The 11,453-nt window shown below is 42.8% G+C and overlaps 2 non-coding genes across 2 annotated transcripts; both read right to left on the bottom strand.

Annotated features, from left to right (window-relative positions):
- Positions 1-5,465: 5,465 nt before the first annotated feature.
- Positions 5,466-5,537, bottom strand: trnae-uuc (transfer RNA glutamic acid (anticodon UUC)). The gene has a single exon. It is a non-coding gene; the product is annotated as a tRNA-Glu (tRNA).
- Positions 5,538-7,122: 1,585 nt separating this feature from the next.
- On the bottom strand, positions 7,123-7,194 carry trnae-uuc (transfer RNA glutamic acid (anticodon UUC)). Its single transcript has one exon. It is a non-coding gene; the product is annotated as a tRNA-Glu (tRNA).
- Positions 7,195-11,453: the final 4,259 nt, after the last annotated feature.

Genomic DNA, 11,453 nt, shown 5'->3' with positions numbered 1-11,453 from the left:
AGTTCCGTTTGCAGAAAAGTCTTTTTCTGGGTCTCCAGGCATGTCAGATCTAAGTTTCAAAATGCCTGCTCTTTGCCCAACTCACTGCTTTTTTAAAAGTCCAAAGTGAAAGCAAAAAGCCTTCGTGATCCGATCACGTGACCAGACACTGTTTCGTCACTGTCATTCAAAGTGTTGCTTTGAGAAGATCAAACCTCTGGCTCGATTTCTTGAAACTGCTTCCTTTCCGATTATTCTAAAAAAAAATCAACATCCAAAAATTGTAGCTATTTGCAGCTATTTGCAGGTGCCAAAGTGCACTGAAAATCTTTTTATTTTCGTTTTTTTTAAAACACACAGTATTCTACGACTTTAGCACAAAGATAAACCTCTTGTAACAACACGAGAGAAAATCAAACCTTCTTCCACAATGAGTTGTTAAGAACATCGACACGCTACTTGATAGTGTGCTGGATTCAAATTCAACAATAGCCTTAAAAACTGGAGGGATATGGGGAAAGGACAGGAGAGTGGAAATAACTGGAGAGCTCTTCAAAAGAGCTGAGACAGACATGACGGGCGACCAGCCTCCTTCTATGTTATGCTGTCAAATGATTCTATAATAGCAGCAACATTACCTTGCATTTAAAGGGCGGCTATGATCAAAGGTTAATGATCTGAAACGTTAACTTTGTTTCTCTCTCCACAGATGCCACCTGACCTGCTGAGCATTTCCAATATTTTCTGTTTTGATCATCAATGTTCGATCTCAGTTGCACAATTGCTCCTAAATTGGTTTTGACGCTGACAGTCAGAATTGGATCTGTGCAAAAGTAGATAAGATGTTAGTTCTGGAATGCACCACCTAACAGGGTGGTGAAATCAGTTTCTGTACGAACTCTCAAAAGGAAGTCTGACTGGAAAAGAACTAATTTTCAGGGTTATGGTGGGGAAAAGCTGGATTGGACTAAATTGGACAGTTTGGTCAAAAAGCACAACGTGAGTCACCTTCTTCACCGCTATCAGTTTCTATTATTCTAACTAAAGTAAATTGCATTTACAATTTATAATGCTGTTTTTTTGGATTTGCAATAGCAACAAGGTAATTCATTAGATTACAGTGGTATCTATATATGTATAACTATATAATCATACATATTCTCTATGTCATCGGATTGAATAAATATATATATTGTCAACCGCTCACCTTCCTGCCAGAAAACACTTTTCAACTATGTTAAAAATATTGGCTCATTGCCGATTCTTGGCCCACTGGGAGTTTCATCTATTTGTAAATGAGCGGCCGTGGGATTGCTTACCTACTTATTTACTCACGATAATGACCGAACACTGTTCGCTACTGATGCCAATTACTGGGAGCTGCTCCGAGAAAAAAAAAACTGCTCTTTGCAATAGTGAGGAATGCAATTGCTCAGAATCACTCACACTGTAAATAATAACATTTTAATTCGTGGTAACGAAGAAAACCCCAGTGATTACTGATGGAGTACTTTCCTGTTCTATTTTATTTTGCTACTTTAAAAAGAGACATCAATTATAACAACAGCAGAATCAGATCTTTGTCCTTAACTAATTCATATTGCACAACTCAACATGAGTACTCAGGGAAATCATACAGTACGATTTCTTATGATTATTTGATTCATTATTATTAAGTTCACGATTCACTATAAGCACCTAGCTGCTATGCTTTATAATTGCAGCCTGACTACAGCAAACAGTGGCTTGCTCAAAACACTTATACCAATCCCACCTTTTCATCTCTACATTCCATGCATAGGAACAATAAAGTACAAAATATTAAAAGAATCACAAAGCTAGTTCACATGTAGTCAAGAAGATACAAGGAGACCTCTGATTCTTCTTCAATGCAATTCTTAATTTCCATCCCAACTACCAAACTGGTGCATCAGTTTAACGTCTCATGTAAGAACTACATTTCCCGTACTGTAGCACTCCCTCAATGCTTCATAATGGCAACATAGACTGTGGACTAGAGTCCTCAGTGGGTTTTCAAGCCGATGACTCTCGAACTGAGAGTCCTAGCATCTAACCTAGGATTATAAATATTGAAATAAATACACACAATTAAATAGAAGCATGCTTCAAAGAATATCAAAGTTCATTTCAATCTCTCCGAATAATTATGTTACCACGGTCATATGATCCACTTAGGTTCTTCAGTCACTTTATTACCATAAAGAATGACCACACCAACATGTCCAAGACCTCAAAACATGGAACAGTGACCTTCCCATTCCGTCAGCTTCTGATCCTTTGCACAGCATCCCAGTTCAGCTGAATTGAAAGCTGTTTTACCTCATCATGTGCTAGTCCTATAAACAACGATGTACATTGAGATACATAGGTGGTATGAACTCACATTCCCACACTTTCCAGCTTCTTCTCTCGGTTATTTTGCCAGGAGATATCTGCTTAAAATTTGCAGTCATATTAGCCTGTGCAACAGCATTGTTCAGTTGCAGCCTTGTTTCTAAACATACAATAAATTGATGTTACCAATAGAATGAGCTGAATCAACACCAGCCACACACCATCTTGGCTTGGAAATATATTGCCATTCCTTCACTGTCGACGGGTCAAATTTATGGAACTCGTTTCCTAACAGCACTATGGGTGTACCGACACCAACTGGACAGTGGCAGTTCAAGAAAGTGGCTCACCAGCACCTTCGCAAGGGCAATTAGGGATGGATAATAAATGCTGGCCTAACCAGCATCCCATGAAAGAATAAAAAATTAAGAATTGGGTGTATAAACGTGTTCATCACAACAGTAGTTGTTGGGCTGCATGTGAATAATTACTCGTACAAGCTCATATGTGACGTTTTCGCTTTCTGCCGTGTCATGATTTAAGTCCACAATAAATGCTTGATTTAAAGTGCTGAAGCTGTGGAAATCTTGTACTCCACTTCCCAAGAGAAGAACGATTAGAATCAAAGCAATGTTGCTGCAAGCGTATATCATCTACATGAAGATGACACTGCTTGACATGGCAAAGAGTAAATGGATGGATTTCCTCTGGCTTTCCATCAATGCGTCACTTGGATTCCATTCTTTACTGTGGCTGGAGTTTGTTGTGTGTTTTATGGGAAGCTAGATTAAGTCTGAAGGTCAGAGCATTGAGCAAAAGAATCATAAAGAAAGGGGTTGAAATCGTGTCAGTCCATTGAAAACCTGACGCTATTCGTAGAGTAAAATGCAAATCTTTCAGTCTGCAATATTACCAGACATTTTCAGTTATGTAGATCGCTTCGTGCATAAAATACCATGGTATATTGATTAAATAACCCAACGGACGTTCAGGTCGTTCCAATAATCACAGCCACCATTTTTTCAGTGCAATATTTTGTTTCTGGCTCCGACAACAAATTACTTCAAATCGATCAAAGGTGAAATTGGCCGTTAACAAGATGGTAGAGTCTCTGGATGCATAAATGAACCTAATCCTGAGACTGCACATGGAAGTAAAGGCCAGGATGCTACCTGGAATGTGATTACTAGGAATCCGGTCCAACATCACGGCAGTGATAATGAACAGGAGATCCATCAAAGCCATGGACGGAGTGATACATCTGGAGAGACAGCACCTTCCACGGGACAGGATCGCATTCGCCACTATCGATCTTTTGCAACTCTGACTAGTTCAGCTCTGCCAAATCAAGAGCGACCTGGAGCTTTAATTGTATTTCTGAGTCCACAGACACTGCTCGAGGGTCCAAACATTCTCTGCTATGTTTCGCCAAAGAAGTAATGGTGGTAAACGTTTTCATGCCAAACAGGAAACTTTGTTCTCTGGCCGGGAATCAAACCGGGCTGCAGTGGTGAAAACGCTGCGTGAGCCCCTCTGTAGGTGAGGTCATCCACACTGTTTCTCATTGGTCACTTCAGAGCACTTTGTACACTGAATTTCTTCTCACACAAAACAGTATATTAAATCACAATACAGAAGTCCTGCTCCACCAATGTCAGCGCCAAGTGAACATGAAATGCGCACAGAGCTGAAACAGTCACACAAGCTGTGGACGGTCACGTTTCAATTTTCACAACGTACAAACCGGATCCGCGTTGCTCCTGTGAATGTCAAAGGCAATGCACAGTTGTCATAGCTCAATTGAAACAACTGGCACACATCAAATTCAGCCATTTTCAGGTAACATTTGCTTCAGCTTCTATCACTGCTCTTTCTCCAGCTCCCTCGGCTCCTCCAGTTCCCAGGTGAATTAGCTGCTTGATGCAAACACATCGAATCATGAATTCCAGCTTTATCTGGAAAGCAGGGTGTGCAATGAAAGATGCAGGACATTGAGCAGCAGTGGTTTGCAGCTAACATTATTAGTAAGTGTCTGTTTTTACTATACATGTCTTAGAAAAGCTGCCAAAGATAGTTGAAAATCATTAAGTGAAACAGAGGGAGGAAATTAAAGCATTCACCATTATCAGATAAAAGCTGCTGGGTGCTCCGGTTTCCTCCCACAGCCAAAGACTTGCAGGTTGATAGGCAAATTGGCCATTATAAATTGCCCCTAGTATACGTAGGTTGTAGGGGAAATGAGGGAAGGTGGGGATATGGGAGGAATATGGGATTAATGCAGGATTAGTATAAATGGGTGGTTGATGGTCGGCACAGACTCGGTGGGCCGAAGGGCCTGTTTCCGTGATGTATCCATAAACAAATAAATAAATAAAAATAAAATAAATAAATACAATTGTTAGACCTGAAGGCTGACAAGTCCCCAGAACCAGATGGCCTGCATCCTAGAGTTTTAAAGGAAGTGGCTGCAGAGATAGTTGAGGCTTTGTTTATAATCTTCCAAAACTACTTAGATTCTGGAAGGTCCCAGTGGACTGGGAAACAGCACATGTAATTTCATTATTCATGAAATGACAGGGACAGAAATCAGGAAAGTATAGGGCAGTTATCCTAATAACTGGCAAAGGGAAAGTACAAGAATTGATTATTATGGAGATTAAAGCAGGCTATTTGGAAAACCAGCATGGGACTATGCACTGGTGTTGACAAACAAACAATTACAGAAAGGTACTGCACAGGGAGAGGCAATTGCACCTGGCGTGCTTCTATGATAGAGCAGCTCCGTTTGGTTGATCTGGGAGCAAATAGTAGCGGTTTGAACAGCAGGCACAAAATGCTGCCCCGTCATCATCCACCTTTTCTTTGCATCATCGTCCCTGCAGTCATTATGTTGCTGTGTCTTGCAAAACTCCGCAGCTCTTCCCTTGTTTTCTTTAATGCCCCAAGCTGTGTCTGCAATTGTTAGCGATCTTTTGCAACTCTGACAAGTTCAGCTCTGTCGAATCAAGAGCGACCTGGAGCTTGAATTGTATTTCTGAGTCCACAGACTCAGCCGGGCCCGGACATTGTCTGCTTTGATTCGCCAAAGAAGCAATGGTGGTAAACGTTCCCCTGCCAAACAAGAAACATCACTCCCTGGCCGGGAATCGAACCCGGGCCGCAGTGGTGAAAGCGCCGAATCCTAACCACTAGACCACCAGGGACGCTGAACTACCTCTCTCTGTAAGTTAGGTCATCCACACTGTTTCTCATTCTTCACTTCAGAGCACATTGCACACTGAATTTCTTCTCACACAAAACAGTATATTAAATCACAATACAGAAGTCCTGCTCAACCAATGTCAGCGCCAAGTGAACATGAAATGCGCACTGAGCTGAAACAGTCACACAATCTGTGGACGGTCACGTTTCAATTTGCACAACATACAAACCGGATCTGCGTGGCTCCTGTGAATGTGCAAGGCAATGCACAGTTGTCATAGCTCAATTGAAACAACTGACACACATCAAGTTCAGCCATTTTCAGGGAACATTTACTTCTGCTTCTATCACTGCTCTTTCTCCAGCTCCCTCGGCTCCTCCAGTTCCCAGGTGAATTAGCTGCTTGATGCAAACATATCGAATCATGAATTCCAGCTTTATTTGGAAAGCAATGAAAGATGCAGGACATTGAGAAGCAGTAGGTTTTGCAGCGAACATTATTACTAAGTATCTGTTTTTACTATACATGTCTTAGAAAAGCTGCCAAGGATAGTTGAAAATCATTAAGTGAAACTGAGGGAGGAAATTAAAGCATTCACCATTATCAGATAAAACTGTTGGGTTTCCTCCCACAGCCAAAGACTTGCAGGGCGATAGGCAAGTTGGCCTTTATAAATTGCCCCTAATATAGTTAGGTTGTAGGGGAAATGAGGGAAAGTGGAGTTATGGTACGAATATGGGATTAATGTACGGTTAGTATCAATGGGTGGTTGATGGTCGGCACAGACTCGGTGGGCCGAAGGGCCTGTTTCAGTGATGTATCCATAAACAAATAAATAAATAAAATAAAATAAATAAATACAATTGTTAGACCTGAAGGCTGACAAGTCCCCAGAACCAGATGGCCTGCATCCTAGAGTTTTAAAGGAAGTGGCTGCAGAAATAGTTGAGGCTTTGTTTATAATCTTCCAAAACTACTTAGATTCAGGTAGGCCCCAGTGGACTGGGAAACAGCACATGTAATTTCATTATTCATGAAATGACAGGGACAGAAATCAGGAAAGTATAGGGCAGTTATCCTAATAACTGGCAAAGGGAAATTACAAGAATTGATTATTATGGAGATTATAGCAGGCTATTTGGAAAACCAGCATGGGACAAACAAACAAACAATTACAGAAAGGTACTGCACTGGGAGAGGCCATTGCACCTGGCGTGCTTCTATGATAGAGCGGCTCCGTTTTGTTGATCTGGGAGCAAATAGTAGCGGTTTGAACAGCAGGCACAAAATGCTGCCCCGTTATCATCCACCTTTTCTTTGCATCATCGTCCCTGCAGTCATTATGTTGCTGTGTCTTGCAAAACTCCGCAGTTCTTCCCTTGTTTTCTTTAATGCCCCAAGCTGTGTCTGCAATTGTTAGCAATCTTTTGCAACTCTGACAAGTTCAGCTCTGTCGAATCAAGAGCGACCTGGAGCTTGAATTGTATTTCTGAGTCCACAGACTCAGCCGGGCCCGGACATTGTCTGTTTTGATTCGCCAAAGAAGTAATGGTGGTAAACGTTCCCCTGCTAAACAAGAAACTGTGTTCCCTGACCGGGAATCGAACCCGGGCCGCAGTGGTGAAAGCGCCAAATCCTAACCACTAGACCACCAGGGACGCTGAACTATCTCGCTCTGTTAGTTAGGTCATCCACACTGTTTCTCATTCTTCACTTCAGAGCACATTGCACACTGAATTTCTTCTCACACAAAACAGTATATTAAATCACAATACAGAAGTCCTGCTCAACCAATGTCAGTGCCAAGTGAACATGAAATGCGCACTGAGCTGAAACAGTCACACAATCTGTGGACGGTCACGTTTCAATTTGCACAACGGACAAACTGGATCTGCGTGGCTCCTGTGAATGTGCAAGGCAATGCACAGTTGTCATAGCTCAATTGAAACAACTGACACACATCAAGTTCAGCCATTTTCAGGGAACATTTACTTCTGCTTCTATCACTGCTCTTTCTCCAGCTCCCTCGGCTCCTCCAGTTCCCAGGTGAATTAGCTGCTTGATGCAAACACATCGAATCATGAATTCCAGCTTTATCTGGAAAGCAATGAAAGATGCAGGACATTGAGAAGCAGTAGGTTTTGCAGTGAACATTATTAGTAAGTATCTGATTTTACTGTACATGTCTTAGAAAAGCTGCCAAAGATAGTTGAAAATCATTAAGTGAAACTGAGGGAGGAAATTAAAGCATTCACCATCATCAGATAAAACTGCTGGGTGCTCCGGTTTCCTCCCACAGCCAAAGACTTGCAGTTTGATGGGAAAATTGGCCATTATAAATTGCCCCTAATATAGGTTGGTTGTAGTGGAAATGAGGGAAGGTGGGGATATGGTAGGAATATGGGATTAATGTACGGTTAGTATCGATGGGTGGTTGATGGTCTGCACAGGCTCGGTGGGCCAAAGGGCCTGTTTCTGTGATGTATCGATAAACAAATAAATAAATAAAAAATAAAATAAATAAATACAATTGTTAGACCTGAACTAGATGGCCTTCATCCAGGAGTTTTAAAGGAAGTAATGGTGTTAAACGTTCCCATGCCAAACAAGAAACTTTGTTTCCTGGCCGGGAATCGAACCCGGGCCAAGCAGTAAAAGCGTTGCATCGTAACCACTGGACCACCAAGGCCGGCACTCTATTTTTTATAGGTTGGGTTACCCACACTGCTCCTCATTTTGGTCTTCAGCACATTTTTCCCACATACTTTCTTCTCACACTAAACAGGCTTGGACTTGTTTGTGGACGGATCCAGAAGGTACGTGGATTGGATCCGAAGGTGGCCGGTTGGAGGCGGGAGCACAAAAATGATCCTCGTGGCACAGTTAGACAGCGCCGAATTGTTCGCACTCACGGAGGTCCTGAGATATGCAGAAGGAAAGAGAGTAAATGTATCCATCGACAGTAGGTATGCCTTCTGGGTCGTGCACTATTATATTGAGCCTTGGGAAGACGGGGCTTTAATACCTCATCGGGGCATCCTATTAAACACGAGCAGATCATACAGAATTTTATAGAAGAAGCCAGGTTACCGAAGGAAGCATCAGTTATGATTAAAAGCTCACCAGAAGGTCGATAAGGAAATCCAGGAGAGGAACGGAAGAGCAGACGAGGAGGCAAAGAGAGCCGCTGACTCTGAGCTAAAGGTAAGTGCTGCACTAAACAACGGAGGGCCATTTTCTGTGCTGTATAACCCTAAGACTCTATGACTGCTTCACAAAAATGGCAGTGGATTTTTGGAATCCCCTCTCCAAACAGCTGCTGAGTCTGGTGCTCAATTAAAATTTTGAACTCTGCGATTGATGAACATTTGGTTCAGCAAGGATATGAAGGGTTAGCAAACAAGGTGTGTAAATGGAGTTAATATTCTGATCGTCCATTCTCCAACTGAAACTGGAACCGGCTTGAGGGGCTAAATGGCCTCCTTTCGTTCCTATGTTCCTTCATAACAGCTCCTTCTGGGAAAGCAGAGGGAGGGGTTCCTGAGTGTACTACTGAAAAGGGCAAAGAGGAAAACTGTCTGTTCTGTCTTTGGGGAAAGATTATTGTGACTGGAAGAGCTCTGAGACAACATGCACCCTAGTGAGAATGTTCCAGTGCACTGACTGCGGAAAGAGTTTTAACCAGTTGCACAGTCTGAGAAAAAGCATACCATTCATAATAGAGCAAATCCCTACAAGCTTTCTGTGTGTGGACGAAGCTTCAAATGATTGTACAACGTGGAGAGATACACGTACAGCTGCGCCATGGAGAAACCATAGAAATATCGGGACTGTGAGAAGGGATTCAATTACCCGCCTTATTTGGATATTCTTCGACACAGTCACACTGGGAGAGGCATTCACCTGCTCTGGATGTGGGATGGTAATCAAACATTCTTCCCATCTGCATACACCCCAGTATATTCACAAGGGAGTGAAGACATTTAAATGGTCCGTGGGTGGGGAGAGATTCGGTCATTTATAACAATTGCTCAGTTTATCCGTCACTGCAGGCGCTCGGGTCCAATACTTTTAACAATGTTAATTGTATAACAGGTAAGGCAGATGAACGTAGAGCTTGGATTAGTACTTGGAACAATGATGTTGTTGCTATTACAGAGACTTGGTTGAGGGAAGGACTGGATTGGCAGCTAAATGTTCCAGGATTTCGAAGCTTCAAGTGGGATAGAGGGGCATGTAAAAGGGGTGGGGGAGTTGCATTACTGTTTAAGGAGAATATCACAACTGTACTGCGGGAGGACACCTCGGAGGGGTCATGTAGCGAGGCAATATGGGAGAAGCTCAGGAATAGGAAGGGTGCAGTCACGATGTTGGGGGTTTACTATAGGCCTCCCAATAGCCAGTGGGAGGTAGAGGAGCAGATATGTAGACAGATTTTGGAAAGATGTAAAGGTAACAGGGTTGTAGTGGTGGGTGATTTTACCTTCCCCAATATTGACTGGGACTCAATTAGTGCTAAGGGCTTGGATGGGGCAAAATTTGCAAGGAGCATTCAGGAGAGCTTCTTGAAACGATATGCACATAGACCTGGTATTAGGGAATGAGCCCGGCCAGGTGGTCGAAGTCTCAGTAGGGGAGCATTTCGGGAACAGTGACCATAATTCCGTAAGTTTTAAGGTACTTGTGGATAAGGATAAGAGTAGTCCTCGGGTGAAGGTGCTTAATTGGGGAAGGCTAATTATAACAATATTAGGCAGGAACTGAAGAATTTAGATTTGGGGCAGCCGTTTGAGGGTAAACCAACATCTGACATGTGGGAGTCTTTCAAACGTTCGTTGATTAGAATCCAGGACAGACATGTTCCTGTGAGGATGATGGATAAGCTTGGCAAGTTTCGGGAACCTTGGATAACACGGGATATTGTAAGCCCAGTCAAAAAGCAAAAGGAAGCATTCGTAAGGGCAAGAGGGCTGGGAACAGATGAAGCCCTTGAGGAATATAAAGAAAGTAGGAAGGAACTTAAGCAAGGAGTCAGGAGGGCTAAAAAGGGTCATGAAAAGTCACTGGCAAACAGGATTAAGGAGAATCCCAGGGCTTTTTATACGTAAAAAAGAGCAAGAGGGTTACCAGGGAAAGGGTTGGCCCACTCAAGGACAGAGAAGGGAATGTATGTGTGGAGCCAGAGGAAATGGGTGAGGTAATAAATGAGTACTTTGCATCAGTATTCACCAAAGAGAAGGGCTTGGTGGATGGTGGGTCTAAGGAAGGGAGTGTGGATAATCTGGGTCATGTCGTTACCAGAAAGGAGGAGCAGTTGGGCGTCTTGCAAAGCATTAAGGTAGATCAGCCCCCAGGGCCTGATGGGATCTACCCCAGATTATTGAGAGAGGCAAGGGCTGAATTTGCTGGGGCCTTGACAGAAATCTTTGCATCCTCATTGGCTACTGGTGAGGTCCTAGAGGACTGGAGAATAGCCAGTGTTGTTCATTTGTTTAAGAAGGGTAGCAAGGATATTCCAGGAAATTATAGGTCGGTGAACCTTATGTCAATGGTAGGGAAATTATTAGAGAGGATTCTTCGGGACAGGATTTACTCCCATTTGGAAACAAATGAACTTATTAGCGAGAGGCAGCATGGTTTTGTGAAGGGGAGATCGTGTCTCACTAACTTGATCGAGTTTTTTGAGGAAGTGACGAAGATGATTGATGAAGGAAGGGCTGTGGATGTTGTCTATATGTTGTCAGTAAAGCCTTTGACAAGGTCCCTCATGGCAGACTGGTACAAAAGGTGAAGTCACACGGAATCAGAGGTGAGCTGGCAAGATGGATACAGAACTGGCTCAGTCATAGAAGTCAGAGGGTAGCAGTGGAAGGGTGCTTTTATGAATGGAGGGATGTGACTAGAGGTGTTCCGCAAG

This window comes from Heterodontus francisci, chromosome 34 (genome assembly GCF_036365525.1).
Source record: "Heterodontus francisci isolate sHetFra1 chromosome 34, sHetFra1.hap1, whole genome shotgun sequence".
Lineage (NCBI taxonomy): Eukaryota > Metazoa > Chordata > Chondrichthyes > Heterodontiformes > Heterodontidae > Heterodontus > Heterodontus francisci.
Note: the sequence above shows the minus strand (reverse complement) of the source record. Positions and strands in the feature narration are given on the sequence as shown.